General features: G+C 42.7%; 1 protein-coding gene across 2 annotated transcripts in view; it reads right to left on the minus strand.

Annotated features, from left to right (window-relative positions):
• PTPRE (protein tyrosine phosphatase receptor type E) overlaps nt 1-17994 on the minus strand; it is an 895414-nt gene that overhangs the window by 345087 nt on the left and 532333 nt on the right. The window contains exon 1 of one of the 2 annotated variants that reach the window (XM_085606229.1): nt 5656-5740. The exons of the other annotated variant lie outside the window; for it this stretch is intronic. The gene's annotated coding sequence lies outside the window, so the exon portion shown is untranslated. Of the gene's footprint in view, nt 1-5655; nt 5741-17994 lie in introns of those variants that run through there. 2 annotated transcript variants of the gene reach the window in all.

Consider the following 17994-nt stretch of genomic DNA (forward strand, 5'->3'; position numbering starts at 1 on the left):
CACCTTTCCCTCTTATTTTCTTCTTCCTAGTTCTAGCTCTCTCTTCTCCCTTTCGCTTACTCTAAACTATTACCTATCTCTCTCCCTCAACCTATCTCTTTTCACTTAAATGTAGCCTCCTTTCATGCTACCTCACCTTTCTCTACCTATCAAATGTCTCTCCCAACTTCACATTAATGCAAAGTTTTTCCAAATCGGGGGTCCCAAAAGTCTCTCTCAGGATCCGAATAATCCTTAAGATTACACTAGTGAAAAGTCGTTCATCTATTTTATGAAATGGGCCACATCTTCGCTGAGTCCTGCATCTCTTACAAGCAACAACACTAGATATTTGTTTGGTGATGTCAGTCGGGGTTTGATATCTCTTGTGACATCATGCACCGGATGACCCCACTACGGCGTTTGCCTGAAGAAGTGTGATTCCATAAAGGAATTTGGAATTTAGAGTTTTGGTGAATATCAAAGGCTATTAATGACCATGTAACTTGAAAATAATAAGTATAAGATATCAAATCACAAGTGTTTACCATAATTTGTTAGGCTATCTGTTAAGGATATCGAAGCAACTGGGGCCAATTGCCTGTGAACATGTGACTTTTAAAAGATTAATAACGCAAAACGAGCTGCGTCATTAAACCTTAAAGTAAGCTGTAGCACTTAAAAATGATTTTTGATTTACAGAGTTGTGGCATCACAACAGTAAAGAACGACATTCTCCATTCATATACAGACAAAGGGATGTGTCACAGCCCAGACAAGTTGCTTTAGTTAGTGCACAGACAGACTTAAAACAGCTATTTAACAAGAAATGAAATCGTCCCTGAAAGGAAAATAAAATAATTGAGAAGTATTGCATCTAACCGGTGGCGTCTCCTCCGCTCAGGCATAGGAGAGTTGCCCCACTGCTCCGCAGCAGTAAACATAAAATGATAACTCGCGTTATCATCATTATATGTCTCCTTCTGCTGCGGCAGCTTTCTCGCCGTGGCGGACCTGCTCCGAGGACAGAGGAGCAAGGGAGGAGTGGTTTGCCCACTCCGAAGTGCACATGATTGTTTGGTCAGCCCTCTCAGGCCACCCAAACAGTCATGTGCACTTCCCATATTCTCCATGCAGACTGCATTACAGCCTGCATGGAGAACATGTCCAGGGCCCCATTCCCTGGCTGAGTGCCGATCCACAGCACTCAGACCAATTACAACGCTGCATTGCAGCGTTGTGATTGGCAATCAGGAGCCTGGAGCCGGGTGCTTCCTACTGCTTCCGGTATCCGGCTGCATGGCCGGAGCAGGAAGAAGAGGACGGAGGAGAGGCGGCCATCACAAGTAAATGGTTTTTTAGAGTATTTTTTGCACCCCCACCCCCTGCACCTGCCACCGCCACACCAGCCAGTCCGGTAGCATCTAACAATTTCCTTTTAAGAGTTCACGCCGAGAGTTCAATGCTTCATGCTTGTGAAGAGGAAAGAGAGTATGACTAGCAGTTTCTTGTGAAGGTAATAATTAAGTGGCTTAGTTGTCGTTTTATTGACCTGGGATGAACTGCGTGTCACACGTGCCTGTATAGCCCATAGGTATGTGTTTGTAAAGAAAGTGAAATATCCTGCAATGTGAAGAATAGTGCGATGGGGACAGACTCCTTCAAGCAAAACATTCCACGTTATTTTTTACTGTAGATAAGCACATTTAGTAAATGCTCTAGGTTTTGCTGCACCAGTGACAAAACATACTTGGAGTGGTTGAAAATGGCCTCTGGAGCAATGTAGAGCATAGAGCTAGAAAAGACTACGGCCTGATTTTAGGTTTGTGGGCAGAGTACTCCACCACAAACATGGCAGAGTACCCTGCGGTCAACTGATGGTCTGCATACACTATTTAGAATCAAGAAACCTTCATGTTTCCACAACTGGTGCCCCCACTGGCTTCACAGGTGGAAACAGCACACCAAAGTGCCGTATGGTAAAATGATGGAGACCCCTTGCAGAGCGTTATGAGGGCCCCCTGTATCTCTCATACCTCACAGATTTTCATTGGCCTTGAGATTAATGAGGGCACCCTGAAAGGTTGGGGGGGGGGACTGAAAGGTTGGGGCTAGCTCTGCACCACAGGGACTGCAGGGGCCTGTGTTGCACCCTTGGATGGACTTGAGACCACTGGTGTAATTACATCAGACCTTCTGCCCTATTGAGAGCAGACTGACTAATCTACTTGTTTTTCCCTTTTGCCTGCACAGCGCTTGCTGTATTTTACTACTATACAGGCAGTCATATTTGCAGTTACTTTGCAGTTGAAAGAGGCTTGATTTAAATGGTGCAGCAGGGGCAGTGGCACCGGGGCCAAAGGTTGTCATAACTCCACTAAACACCAATTATTATTATATTTTACTACTAAACCCTGCAGTCACGAGTGCAGTTGTTTTCAAGCACTAGGGTCATGATTTGAATGGTGCAGTAGGTGCCGTGGCACCAGGCCCAAAAGTTGTCAGAACTCCTCTAAACACCTAATATTGCTACATTGTACAACTAAACAGACAGTCATAAGTGCGGCTATCTAGCAAGCACTAGGGTCATGATTCAATAGTGCAACAGGTGCAGGGGCACCGGGGCCAACAGTTGTCATAACTCCTCTAAACACCTACTGTTTCTATTTTTTATTCCTAATCAGGCACCAGGGTCATGATTTGAATGATGCAGCAGGTGCAGTATAACCGGGCCCAACATTTGCCAGAACTCCTCACTTAACACAGATTATTGCTAAATTTTACTACTACAGGCAGTTACAAGTGCAGTTACTTTGCAGACAACACGGTCATGATTTGAATGGTGCAGCAGGTGCAGTATTACCGGGCCCAAAATTTGCTAGAACTCCTCTAAAAACATAATGTTGCTATATTTGACTACTAAACAGGCAGTCACAATTGCAGTCACCTTGCAGTTGAATTGGACTTGTTTTGAATGGTGCAGCAGCTGCAGTGGCACTGGGGCCAAAAGCTTTAGGAACCCCACTAAACATCAAATATTGCAATATTTTACTACTAAACAGGCAGTCACAAGTGCAGTTCCCTTACAGGCAATAGGGTCATGATTTGAATGGTGCAGCAGGTGAAGTGGCACCAGGGCCAAAAGTTGTCATAACTCCTCTGAACACCAAATATTGCTATATTTTACTACTAAACAGGCAGTCACAAATACAGTTTTCTTGCAGACACTAGGGGTATGATTTGAATGGTGCAGCAGGTGCAGTGGCACCGGACCCAAAAGCTGCCATGACTCTTCTAACCACATAATATTGCTATTACATTAATTAATTCTATTATTTCCCTCTTTCATTTCATTTTTCAAAATATTGCCATTACTTACCCGCACAATACTACTAGTAACAGCACAATATATTGCCTTTTTGTACATAAACAGTTCACAACACTTTAACAGACTTTCTGTAACTTATATTGTGCAACTACTCATCAAGCAACAATGTACAACAAAAAACAGCTTATTATTAATCACAGAGGCAAAACCGAATGCATTTACCAATGCTTGTTTCTTCTGGGACTGCCGGCAAAAGACAAATGACCCCCCAAACCCTGGGAGAAATCTCAGTGTGTCAGGATCATTAGTTTCTATGTTTTACAGAAACAAACTCCCCCTTTGGGAGCTTGCTGAGCTTCCCCTGACCCATGCAGGGCCGGCTTTAGGGCGGTGCGACCGGTGCCACCGCACCGGGTGCTGGCTTCCTGGGGGCGCCGTGCTTGAAAGTTTATCATTCTTTTGAAGCACCTGCTGCAGCGTTTCTGTCCCCCCAGCAATTACCAGGCCTCACATAAATGTCACAATAACTCCTGTGATTAATTAACGTCCTGGAGAGAGAACAGCATTTTGCATAGTTGATGATTTGACTTATGTGAAGTTAGTGCAGAGGGTTAATATGCCAGCTGCAAAGAACGGGTACCAAGTAGATTACAGAGTGCATATGATGTAAACAGATCAGCAGGTTACTGCTTTCAAAAGAGACATCCTTTTGTTACTTGCATTTTATAACTTAAAGTCCTAATATAGAACAGTGAGCTATTAACTTTCATCCCAGAACTGCATACACACTGCAAAGTATACATTATTAGAACATTGATTAATGTTGCAAAAAGGATTAATTTGGCTAGAAATCGATTCTTATTATTAGAGAACTCCCAACTATGCTGTTTCTTTTTCGACTCTGAGTTTGTGCTTCTCCACACCAAGCACTCTAAAACTATAATGCCTACCAGTATGGATGAGATGTGACTCATATACTTTTAGTCCTTTGGCTTATGTAACATTTCCTATACACTGATTTACAGAGGTATGATTGATTGTCTCTGTGTAATGTGTGTGTGATGTCAAGTGCTCGGACACCCTACACTGGTATGAGTGGCGCTATATAACTAATTCAATGCATCTGAGAGAGTGTGGTTATGGAGACTTCGTCACTGTTAAAGAGTGCTAGTGAGAGAATCCGTGGTGGAGGTGGTCATTGGGGGGGGCGCCAACAAACATTGTCGCACAGGGCGCCACTAGCACTAAAGCCGGCCCTGGACTCATGGCAGCTGCTAAGCAAACATTAAATGTACCTGAGGAAATTAAGGACGTGGCAAAATTCCGTAACACGACTCAGCTGCTCTGTTTGGGGCAATTTTAAGGAAATGGAGTGAAAAAGTAGTTCTGAAGTTGCTGACTTTTAGGTAAGAAGTAAAAGTTCTCTTCTTGACGAAAATGGGTCTTGTGCATTTCACCATCACATCCTAGGGTAGCTCACTCCTGTGTTTATATTAGAAATGTTTGAGACCCGAGAGAGGAAGAACAACTCAAAAAGAGGGGGACAAGCTCCAGGAACGTAGCTGTCATGTAGTTTACAGAAAAGTTATAGAATTGTATAACACCTGCATTTAGGCAGTGAGGATTACCACAATGTTTCACTTCAATTACAAGAAATGTTCACTTTTTGAACTCGCCCAAGAGAGTCACAAATAAATGCACCATTGTAAAAACTCAGCAGGAGAAATGGGACTTATTCTGATTGACCAATGTTAGTTGCAATTTTTCTTAAGCTGAAGTGACATTTTGCAGAAAATGTTTAATATTTTGCGATTAGAAATACTTATTTACATTTGTTAAGATTTTCTCCCATCACGTATGCACATCCTTCCTAGCTTTTTCAGGATTTACTTCTTCCCTACGAGGGCTACCCCAAATGACCACAAATGTCGACCCTCCACACAAACTGTCCAAAAGGAGATCTTTATATACGAGTTAAGTCGATCTAGAAAAGTCTAATGTTTGTTGATTCACCAAACTGGACAAAAAATATTGATCGACGGTCCTAATGAGGTATAATGTTGCAGAACGTGGTGTCTAAGCAGCGTCCTTTTACTGCTAACAATTACAAAGATGAAACAATATGTTTAAATAAATATGCATCTACCAAAAAAGACAGTTTTGGCGAGCATGTTACATCTGCATCATATCTATAACATTTTGCATAGCATGGATTACTAAAAATATTGTCAGTCTTTGTGGAATTTATATTTTTGTATCCTTTCAAAAGAGTACAAAACCCTACGGGAAGTGCAAGGCAATGTATCGAGTAAAACCAGATATGTATAATAAAATTAGAATCATTTTACCTTGGAAAACTCACAAACAAGGTCGAGGAATGGCAAGTTCTCAAGGGCTCGCCTGCTGCTCGCTGTGCCTGGCCTTCAGTGTTTCTCTTTTATGGGAAGTTTGGGAAGCGCCGAGCATTTTTAGCATGTTTGCAGCTTCCCAGTCAGGTTGTCACATGCGCTCAGTGGGCGAATGGAATGTTTGACTGTTAGCTTGTTCAGCTGCCTGCTTCCAGCCAGGTTGGAAACATTTATCTCATTTCTTTTGACAGATGACTGCATGTTTTGCCTCAAAACTAAAATGCATGTAACCTTCTAGTGATGCTGATGGTAAAAAGCGCGCCATGACCTGCATGCGCAAGAGCACTACAGTATATTTTTTGTAAAGCAAGGCATTGTGCGAAATAATACTGCAACGTATAACGACAATGCATTAACTATCATGCTTGCCATGGCGCACACAAAAGTGTTGCTTTCCGCAAGCATGACTTTGGGTGCATAGAAGTGCAATTCTAAAAAACAGTAGTTTAACTTCCTAAATTTGGTGCAAAAAGCAGAAGTGTTACAGGGCGTCTAATAGGGGTTGGTGTGATTTGCAAGGGTTTCTAAAGATGTACCACGTTTCCCCCGCCAAATGCACATCGTCATCGTCTTCTAGGAATTCAAGCTAGTCACAGACACAAAATAAATCCCCTCAGCAGTGGCGTAACGCAAAATGATGCCCCCCCTGCAGAATGTGGTGAGGGGCCCAAGTCTCACAGAACACATAAATAGTAATTGGTCTTGTGGTTAATGAGGCACCCCAGAAGGGACCCCTGAAGGGTTGGAGGCCCCCCCCTGCGCCTCTGGGCTGCAGTGCCCGTCATTAGGCCTGTCCTCTCAGGAATCCAAGTGTATTGTCAGGCGGAGAGGAGAGCTTGCTAGATAGGCAGGAATAAACGCTGCCTTTCCAGTTCCTATGGATGAGATGTGTCTAATGTTCAGGAAGGTTTGGATCCGAGACAGACTTTCAGGATAACAGCATGCTGCGTCAATAACTTTTAAGTTCCTCCTGAATAAATTTATCATACAAGTCTATCCTAAAAAGCCTGCATACGCAAGGCATTCTGGACCAACCTTGGACAACACTGGATTAATGAGGAATGCTGTTGACTTTGTAGTCCATTCTAGTGCACTGTTTCATTATGCGCTGGAACTAAAACGCAAATATTTCTCATTTTGTGCTTTGTATGGCATCAAAGGAAGAGTCATCTCAACTGTGTCATTTATCAGGTGTTTTTCAGTCCTAGAGGCTGTGAATGCAATACTTTCCATGTGGCGGCCGTTTACAGAATTTTTGCTTAGTGATGATGCCAAAGGTAAGAAATGTGAGGATCTTTGGTCACATATTGATAGTGGGAAGGAAAGAGTGAGAGCACATGACCAAAGGCTCATTGAAGAAATATTGTATGGTGTATTACAAAAAGTTTGATTTGTAAAAATGTATTTGGACCTCATATGCATTGTACGTACACTGTCTATATACCATTCACTATCAATGCAGAAAGCAAGCAATAATAAAAGCAAAACGTTCCATGCACCCTGGAAAAACACTGTTTCTGTTATTTTTAATGGCACAAAAATGTGTAACCAGATGACCACTGTTTTTTTAAGGTATTGAAATCACTGGAAAACACTGGGAAAAAAACACCAGAATTCACCAAAAATAGAAGCTGAAAACAGGAAAGCCTATGTTTTTGTGAGCTTCCAAATCCAGCAAAGATGTTAGAAGGTGTGCTCTTAGATAGAGGCACAGTCTTTTGGCTAGTTTGTGAAGAACTTTCCTTAAAAAACCTCAATTCGATAAAATCAATCAAACAGGGGTTTGTAAAGCGTGGCTATTCACCCGTGAGGGTCTCAAGGCGTGTGTCCTAACTAGATCACCTACCTCCATAGGTCCAGGACGGGCCGACAGATTGTCATGGAGATAAAAGAACGGCAACTCAGGAGGTCCAGGAAAGGGTATTCCCATACCTGTTGAGTGGCTCACATGATGTCATGTCTTGCACAGCCACTCTCTTTAACCCCCTCACTGTGCTGCTAAGGCTAATGGTCTTTTCATTTTAGACCCAGGTATACTAAATGTTAATGTTTAAGGACCCCGAGGAGGCCAGATGCAAAACAGAATCAAGATAACAAAATAAAAGGGTTCAAATTATGAAATGGAAACTAGGCCCACCGAGTCTTTGAAACAACTTTTCAATTGATAATCTAAGAACTCCAACCAGTAAGAAATTGGTTATTAGTTTCGAAGGATGTGAGCCCTTCACAAGTAATAACTCCAGAATTGTCTTTTCACTGGGAACCAAGTACTCCGTTGTAGTTCTTGATTCTCTCAGAGTAGTGAAGCACAGCAGTCTAAGGCCTACTCAGGCTAGGTGGTGTCGGCTAGTAGTCAGAGCTTGCTGATACTAACCAACAGCACTCAATGAACCTTTGCCTAGCCAGTGCCTTTTCTTTTAAAAAGAAAAAAGTACTTTCCATGTATATATATATATATATATATATTACCTACTGGCGGTCGCCAGTAGGTAGTTATAGTTAGGACCCCTTTTCCATAGGAAATCCGCAACATTCTATTTTGAATAACTTTGGCGCCGGTCGATGAATCCTCGCGAATTTCTCAAAATAGGTGGGGCGCTACGCTCCGCTCCTACCCTGAAAGTCTCGGGGGGATACGTCAAGCGGGGGCTGAGATAAAAGGGGGGTCCCAAAACGCGTTTTTCCCATGCATTTTTCCATAGGACCTTTAGAACGAGCTACAGCCCGAACGGCTGAACAGAATTACTAGAAATTTGGCAGAGAGGTAGTCCCTATGTCAAGGAAGTGCCTTTTGTAGGTTTGGTGTAAATCTGTTCAGTAGATTCTGAGAAAATAGCCTTTAAATCAATATATATATCTGAGCCCGCTTACGGTACGCTTACCGTACGCTTACGGTAAGCTTACGGTACGCGTACGGTGGCGTGCGCGAGCGCGATTCTGATTGGCTGTTAGATCTTAGTAAACATTCGAATCGGCCGAAACCAGGAAGCGGCGGCCGCCATTTTGTGTGTTTCACTCAGAAAAAAAAGAGTGAAAACAAGAAAAGGGGGCAATGAGGAGAGTTACAGACCCCCTTACATTTGTGAGGGGGTCAAAGAAGGACTGAAAAGTACAAAGAAAACATTTATTGATTTTTAAAAAAATCACGGGGTACGCGTACGGTAAGCTTACGGTAAGCGTACGGTAGAAAAAAAGATAAAAAAATAAATGAAATTCAGATTTAAGTGTTTAGATATTAGGGGGCTCTAAAAAGAGCCGTTGTGTTTATGAAATGATTTTTTAGTGGTACCTACAAGTAAGTACCGATGCAGAGTCTAAGGTTCAAGAGGAAGACTCTGTTCCCTTCATCATTGAAGTGCACACCATCTCCTCTATAAATGTCTTGCATGTCATAACGCAAGTTGTTGTGGTAAATGGCACCCATACCATAGTCACGGAGGAAAGCAGAAACAGATTTGTTGACGTGCTTTCTTGCTTTGTCAATCTGCGGACAGAAATGATTGGACCAGTTCCATTTTTGCCTTTGGCATATGTTGGAAAACACAAAGGCAGTTTTAGGGAAAAGTGAAAACAGTTGTGCAAAGGTGTCCTTCATAAGCATTTCCAGACCTACCCCAGTCAAAGTGCCTAGGTCATTGCCACCACAGTGCACTATTATGAGGTCAGGGTGTTGGATTTGCATGAAGGATTTCACCAATGGCATCAATTGGTGCCACTTTAACCCTCTCTGACCAATCCATTTAATGTCTACATTTGGCAAAGCAAGGTCTCTCACCATATCTGTTTTCTCTGCAAACTTTTCACTCCAGAAGACATAGCTGTGCCCTACAATCCACACTGTGAACATCTTCAAAGGAGAACTGGATGCACTCAGGAGGTGTCTTTCAGTAGAATGGCAATATGAAAAGAAAGACAGTTTGGAAATGGAGGCATACATATTTTTTTCAAAACAAAAAGAACTGATTGGCTGTTTCATACCATTCTAGAATAAAAACTAGGCTGTATGTGTAAACTAATAGAAGCATGTTTTGTATTGGTACAAAAAAATGTGTTACCAAAGAACAGTACTATGGATTTGCTGTTAGGTTTGAAAAGTCAAGCACTCTTGCTCTGTGGAATTGAAACATTGTGTGGCGAACTTCTGACCTAACTCCACACAGCAGTGTTCCATAAGCTGTTGCTATGGTAGCAGGCAGAAGTCAAGTTGGGGGAAGGGTACTAGGCAGAAGTCAAGTTGGGGGCAGGGTACTTTTGGAAAAGGGTTGGTTTTCAACCAATAGAAATGTGTGATTACATTTGAAAACAAGCATTGGCATAGCCAATAGGTCTCGCCTTTGGGACCTTATAAGTGTTTAGCCATGCAACAGTTGCGTAACTAAATACTTATAAGGTCCCAAAAGCGAGACCTATTGGCCATGCAAAAGTGAAACTGATCGCGATCAAACATCAAAGTGGCCGTGCGGCCGAAAGTGAAAGTAATCGCTGTAAAACGCGGCGCGCGCGCCCGCGCACATGCACTGTAGCTCTAGGCTGGCCTGGTAGCACTTTTTGGAGCCCTCTCAATAAGTCTCGCCAGACCAGCGCATGCGCTGGGTCAGGCGAGACCTAAAAAGGGGGAAGCACTGAGATTTGAAACTTACATGTATATGTGTGGAAAAATAGAGGGAAAGTTTGCCATTATCTGGTTCTGCTGAGAGGAGAGAGGTGAACAGAACAGAGATCCTGGCTCTGATAATCTGCTGTTTGAGTGCCGCATTTCTTTCACAACTAACTAATTTTAAAGGTGAGGTTAGAGTTTGAGAAATGGAAATTCTTTTTGTTGAAGTTGCGTTTATCATTTTCTGTTTTGGGAGAAATTTAAATGTGAGGAACATGTAAAATAATATGGACTATGTTTTCACGATAATTTAAGGTGTACTGGAAAAAAAAAGAATAGTTTAAGGGTTTGAGGTTGGACTCAGTAATGCAAATACATTCAGCATCACTAAGGCTGGTTGCCCTTGCTGGAATGTAGGCAGCCACCCAGGTTACACATGGTGGTGGTCTGAAAAAGCAGTTTGGACATGTGCATTTAAAAAAATCAAAAAAGTGGTTTCATAATGTGTCAGTCTGTAAAAGTGATTTTCACTTGCCAAAAAAAAAGAGCAGTAAGTGTGCATTCAAATTGGCAAAGAAATTTCGTTTTGGGACTAATGTGAAAACATGACTCTGTGTGGAAATAGGAATTACAGGCAGAGATTTATTGCGTTTTTTTCTGGTGATTTCACAGTTGCATTAGTAGGAAAAAGGGGGAGCGATTTTTTGGGGGAAGAAGCAGACTCTTAGCACACACCCATCTGCTTGCCATGTATAATCATGCACAGTATTTACAAGCGAGTGGGGTTTTCAGGTTTCAGTCTGTAATGCAAATACATTCAGCATCACTAAGGCTGGTTGCCCTTGCTGGAATGTAGGCAGCCACCCAGGTTACACATGGTGGTGGTCTGAAAAAGCAGTTTGGACATGTGCATTTAAAAAAATCAAAAAAGTGGTTTCATAATGTGTCAGTCTGTAAAAGTGATTTTCACTTGCCAAAAAAAAGAGCAGTAAGTGTGCTTTTAAATTGGCAAAGAAATTTCGTTTTGGGACTAATGTGAAAACATGACTCTGTGTGGAAATAGGAATTACAGGCAGAGATTTATTGCGTTTTTTTCTGGTGATTTCACAGTTGCATTAGTAGGAAAAAGGGGGAGCGATTTTTTGGGGGAAGAAGCAGACTCTTAGCACACACCCATCTGCTTGCCATGTATAATCATGCACAGTATTTACAAGCGAGTGGGGTTTTCAGGTTTCAGTCTGTAATGCAAATACATTCAGCATCACTAAGGCTGGTTGCCCTTGCTGGAATGTAGGCAGCCACCCAGGTTACACATGGTGGTGGTCTGAAAAAGCAGTTTGGACATGTGCATTTAAAAAAATCAAAAAAGTGGTTTCATAATGTGTCAGTCTGTAAAAGTGATTTTCACTTGCCAAAAAAAAAGAGCAGTAAGTGTGCTTTCAAATTGGCAAAGAAATTTCGTTTTGGGACTAATGTGAAAACATGACTGTGTGGAAATAGGAATTACAGGCAGAGATTTATTGCGTTTTTTTCTGGTGATTTCACAGTTGCATTAGTAGGAAAAAGGGGGAGCGATTTTTTGGGGGAAGAAGCAGACTCTTAGCACACACCCATCTGCTTGCCATGTATAATCATGCACAGTATTTACAAGCGAGTGGGGTTTTCAGGTTTCAGTCTGTAATGCAAATACATTCAGCATCACTAAGGCTGGTTGCCCTTGCTGGAATGTAGGCAGCCACCCAGGTTACACATGGTGGTGGTCTGAAAAAGCAGTTTGGACATGTGCATTTAAAAAAATCAAAAAAGTGGTTTCATAATGTGTCAGTCTGTAAAAGTGATTTTCACTTGCCAAAAAAAAAGAGCAGTAAGTGTGCATTCAAATTGGCAAAGAAATTTCGTTTTGGGACTAATGTGAAAACATGACTCTGTGTGGAAATAGGAATTACAGGCAGAGATTTATTGCGTTTTTTTCTGGTGATTTCACAGTTGCATTAGTAGGAAAAAGGGGGAGCGATTTTTTGGGGGAAGAAGCAGACTCTTAGCACACACCCATCTGCTTGCCATGTATAATCATGCACAGTATTTACAAGCGAGTGGGGTTTTCAGGTTTCAGTCTGTAATGCAAATACATTCAGCATCACTAAGGCTGGTTGCCCTTGCTGGAGTGTAGCAGTCTGGACATGGGCTTTTTAAAAAATCTGAAAAGTGGTTTCATAATGTGTCAGTCTGTAAAAGTGATTTTCACTTGCCAAAAAAAAAGAGCAGTAAGTGTGCATTTAAATTGGCAAAGAAATTTCGTTTTGTGACTATTGTGAAAAGAAATGTAGTAATATATTTAAATAAAATAAAGGAATTTTTTTTTTAGTTTTTTTCAGGTATTGCTGAAGAGCAGTGAACAAAATTTAAGATGCCTACAAAATCCAGAGTTCAAAAAACGCTAAAAAAAAACCTATATTTGAAGACAACTAGAGGACCAAAGTTAGTAGAAGATGCTGATGTTGGGAAAAAGAAAAAATCTTCTGGTAAGCAAAAAAAACAATTTCTTAAAAATATATTCAAAAGAATGAAAAATGTACAAAATGTCTGTACTCGAAAGGATGTTTTTAAAAAAAAAGAAGAGGAAAAAATTGACAATTTAGTTAATGCAAATATACCTTCAGCAACTGAAAAGATTTATATAAATAGAAAAACAGCGTTTAAAGAGATACGTAGAAAAATGTTTCAGAGAAGAGTTATGTCTAATTTGATGAAGGATGTGAAGAAATATAAGAAAAAGACAAAGTTTTATAAAAGAAAAAAAGAAATAGAAGCCATTGCAGCAAAGGCATTAGAATTAAAAAGGAAACTATTCATATTAATTTTGAATAGGATGCGTACATTAGACAAAATGGTTAATGTACTGAAATCACATAGCAAAATGAAAAGAGTAGTGAACAGAACAAACTTTTGTAAAGTGTTTTTAGGCAAGTGGATGCATAGTTCAAGTAGTGAACCTTTTTTTAATGAAGAAAGCTATTTTCAAAGTAATAGTTTGCTACATGCAGTTGACACCAGAGGTCGTTCATACGAAGTAAAAAATGGTTGCATAATGGAGAAGGAGATAATGGTTCCAAGAGATGAGGTACAAGTGATGGCAGATGAGGCAATGGGGAGACGTCCTAAAGCCCCAGTGTACACTTGGAATTGTAGTAGTATTTGCACTGTGCGTCAGGAATCTATTGACAAATTTCGAGAGTTTCTAAGAGAATATAGTAAAAAAAGTATAAAACAGAAGATTAAGGTGCTTCAAAGTCTGGATCCATGCAGAGTGAGAGAGAATACTGGTTTGCAGGGTCATTCTCTGGCTTGTCTATCTAGAAAAGTGTGCAATAGTGTTTTCCATCATTTTAGGATGCTGGCTGTTCATCATACTGAAATGAGAAAGTTTGTGAGACGGTTGTATTTTGCTAAAAGTCCAGCAATAAAGTTAGATGAATTGAATAGGGCTCTGTTCCGAGGAACGGTATCAGATGTAGAGAAGGTTGTTGATGAAATTCAGTTTTGTTACTTTGGTCCTGAACAAAACAGTGCAGAGAAGGACACACTAAATGAGGAAGAAGTGGAAGAGAATGTAGAACCATTTGTAAGTAAGACATTTAATGATCACATAACAAAATTTGAAAAAATCTCTAATGAAAGACCAAATATTACTTGTATTTGTTGCCGCAGAACTCATTATAGAAAACAAACCAGGTATGTTGATCTGTACAGAAAGAGTGAAAATGAAGATAATTATAAGTGGAAGGATTTTGTCACATATATATTTCTTGAAAATTGTTTTGAATTGGGTGAAGTTCAGCGTATTTGTAAATACTGTTACAACAAGTTAGAGGAAAATAGAATGCCGACCAGAGCTGTACATAATAATTTAGAATTGGATGCTATTCCTGCTGAACTTTCTGAATTAAATACTTATGAGTCTATACTCATTCAATGTGTTCATCCGTTCCAGACCATAGTACGTATGGAGCCCAAAACTGGTAAATTACCTCCTTCTGATTTACTGAGAGGTTTAAAAGGTAGAGTGGTGTATTTGCCCTTGGATTTGAAAAAAAATATGGAAACTATTGATGCGGATACTTTGGAAACTGAACCATTAATTATTCTGGTTAATGGTGTACCTACAAAGAATAAGAAGATTTGGCAGGAGCTGGTAGATGTACGGAAAGTACAAAGAGCAAATTTGTATTTGAAAAGGAATAACAAATGGTATGAATCAATTTATATAGAAGAAGAAGAAGAAGAAGATTTACAAGAAGACACAGAAACACCAACTGGACAAATTGAAAAAGTGGACAAGTCAAAGGAAGAAGAAATTTATGAACATTTTAGCATACATCCTCTTCATTCAAAAGAAGTTATGGGAGACAATATTGATCTCTTTCAGATGAAGAAAGCAAAAGGAACTCCCGTGAGTGTATGGGAGGAGAGTTTGGAAGCTCGATGTTTTCCCCAGCTGTTTCCTAAAGGAAAAGGAGGACGATACGATGAACGTCCAGAACAGATTCCAGCTTCTGAGTATCGGACTACAAGACTATATGCAGAAGATCCAAGATTTCGACAAAGTATTCCTTATTTGTTCCATCTTTTATTTGAAAGCGACTTGTCTGCACTGTCTTATGCAGTAAATCACATTTTAAAAAGTGGAGTACATTTACAAAATGTGTCTGCTAAGGATTTTATGGAGAAAGTGCAGCACCGAGATGATCATTTGGAAACACAACTGATCAATCTGATGGCTTGTCAGCGTGGGACAAATTAATATTGGTACCGACGTCATGGTGAATTAAAATGCATGTTACGGAATTTAGGAACTCCAACATGGTTCCTTACCCTAAGCTGTGCCGAGTACGCTTGGGATGATTTACTGGATTTTCTACGAGAGGCAAATTCAAACATTAAAAACATCGAATACAAGACAGCAGGAGAACTGTGCTCATTGGATCCGGTTAATGTTTGCAGATATTTCAATCATAGATTTGAGGCTATGATGTCCTTCATCTGCAATAAAAAAAATCCACCTCTTGGAGAAGTAGTGGATTTCTTTTGGAGAAAAGAGTACCAGGCAAGAGGTGCTCCTCATATTCATATGCTGTTGTGGATCAAGGATGCCCCAAAGTTTGGAACAGATACTGATGAAGCAGTGTTATCTTACATTGAAGAATATGCAACATGTGCTATACCAAAAAGCACAGAAGAGAAAAAGTTAAAGGAGCAAGTTTTACGTTTCCAAAGTCATCGGTGTGGAAAATACTGTCGACGGAAATACAAGAGCAAAGAAAAATACTACACATAGGTGCCGATCACGATCCGGTAAAAAATTCCCCCGTGCGACTCGTATCGGGTCTTTTTACCGTACGAATCGTACAAGTGCCGTACGAACTGGCAATCACGATTCGCATGGTAAAAAGTCCATACGAACCGCACCGGGAATCATTCCCCACACGTCCTCGGGTCGGAAAATGTGTCCGACACGTCCTCGGACGATTTACCTTACAAACGTAAAAATCCAAGTCCGACCGAGGAATCACGATCCATCCCGTGCGTCCGAGCCTACAACCGTATGGAAAAAACACCGTCCGCACCGACCACCTATAGCAACCATGGAGACATGTGCCCGCATACGCGCCCAACACTCCCCCCAGCCCCCGTACGTCCGACACGTACCCCCCGTATATGTATACCCCCACCCGTCTAGGTACACCCCAGTACGTTCCAGTCGTACCCCCACCCCAGTACGTGTCGTACCACCGTCAATGTACACCCCCCCACCCCTGTACGTGTCGTACCACCGTCTATGTACACCCCAGTACGTTCCAGTCGCACCCCCACCCCAGTACGTGTCGTACCCCCCGTGTACCTACACCCCAGTACGTTCGAGCCACACCCCCACCCCAGTACGTGTCATAGCCCCGTCTACCTACACCCCAGTACGTTCCAGTCGTACCCCCACCCCAGTACGTGTCGTACCACCGTCAATGTACACCCCCCCACCCCAGTACGTGTCGTACCCCCCGTGTACCTACACCCCAGTACGTGCGAGCCACACCCCCACCCCAGGACGTGTCATAGCCCCGTCTACCCACACCCCAGTACGTTCCAGTCGTACCCCCACCCCAGTACGTGTCGTACCACCGTCAATGTACACCCCTCCACCCCAGTACGTGTCGTACCACCGTCCATGTACACCCCCCCCCTGTACGTGTCGTACCCCCCGTGTACCTACACCCCAGTACGTGCGAGCCACACCCCCACCCCAGGACGTGTCATAGCCCCGTCTACCCCCACCCCAGTACGTTCCTGGCGCACCCCCAACACAACCTCCTAAGTACGGAGCGCACCCCATGCCCCAACATCACAACCACATGTACGAGTCGTACAAAGCCACACACAAGGACCAAATCGTACAACCAAATGGCCCATGTACACACCGTACACACGCTCAAAACGCACGTACACAACAAGGACAAAACAAAACAACTCAACAATACACCATTCGAAAGGCACACAGCCACTAAACATGGCCAACAACCACTAAAATAACACAATCACTGACCTGCAACTGTCAAAAACAAACAGAGGCCCAATACACCACCACTCCTTATAACACACCCACCCAAAATTCAAACACTGCCACACCCACCCATGGACCAATAAAAAGGGCCCACACACACAAACCATGAGCCTGTGCAACAGACCCACTGCTGCCAGACACCACAGAACCAGACTACAAGCGACACCACATCTTACACTTGCACACCTTCACACGACCACCCTCACAAACACCCTCTCATCACATTCACACACACACACAACCATCCACACCCCCCCCCAACATCCACACACCCCCACACCCACACCATCCCCACCCACACCCCTCACCATGCCCACTACCAAGAATCCAAAGTTCAGTCACCGAGAGTTGGAGGTCCTTGTTGATCAAATCCTCAGAGTCGAGCCACAGATCTTTGGAACATTGGTCAGAAGCACCAGCCAGGCAGCCAAAACAGCCATGTGGCAGACCATCGTCGATGCTGTGAATGCTGTTGCGGACACCAGGAGGACCAAGCAGGATTGCCAGAACAGGTGGTACGATCTGCGGAGGAGGGTCAGAGCCAAGAGACAGGAGGAACACGACCAGGCCAACGCCACCGGAGGAGGGCCCTCCCGCAGACCCGTACAGTACCATCCCTGGGAGGAGAGGGTGATGGCCATACTGCCGGTGGAGGCAGTTGAAGGAGTAGAAGGACTCCGAGACCCGGGTGAGTACACAAACAACGCACCTCACATGGGGGGAACTGCAACCACAACCAAAATTAATAACAGGCACGCAACCACCACAAGCCATCGCATTACTCAACCACACTCCATGAGCAGGCACATGCCACTGCTGCCACCATGCCCCATGCACCCAGCTGGACAATGTCAAGTCACAGGCCACAGAAGACAACAACACATGACACGGTAACCCGGATGTCGGGAGGCTGGGCACCAAGAATCACATAGTGCGACTCCAAAGCAGACAACAATGCCCTCTGCCCATATGGCCTAGGTCACAGCCAGACAAACACTGTGTCCCAACACAGGAATGACTTGCCAGCAAATGGCGGACGCCTTGCATCAACACATGGGGGTGAAGGCAC

This window comes from Triturus cristatus, chromosome 1_2 (assembly GCF_964204655.1).
Source record: "Triturus cristatus chromosome 1_2, aTriCri1.1, whole genome shotgun sequence".
NCBI classification, from domain to species: Eukaryota; Metazoa; Chordata; class Amphibia; order Caudata; family Salamandridae; genus Triturus; species Triturus cristatus.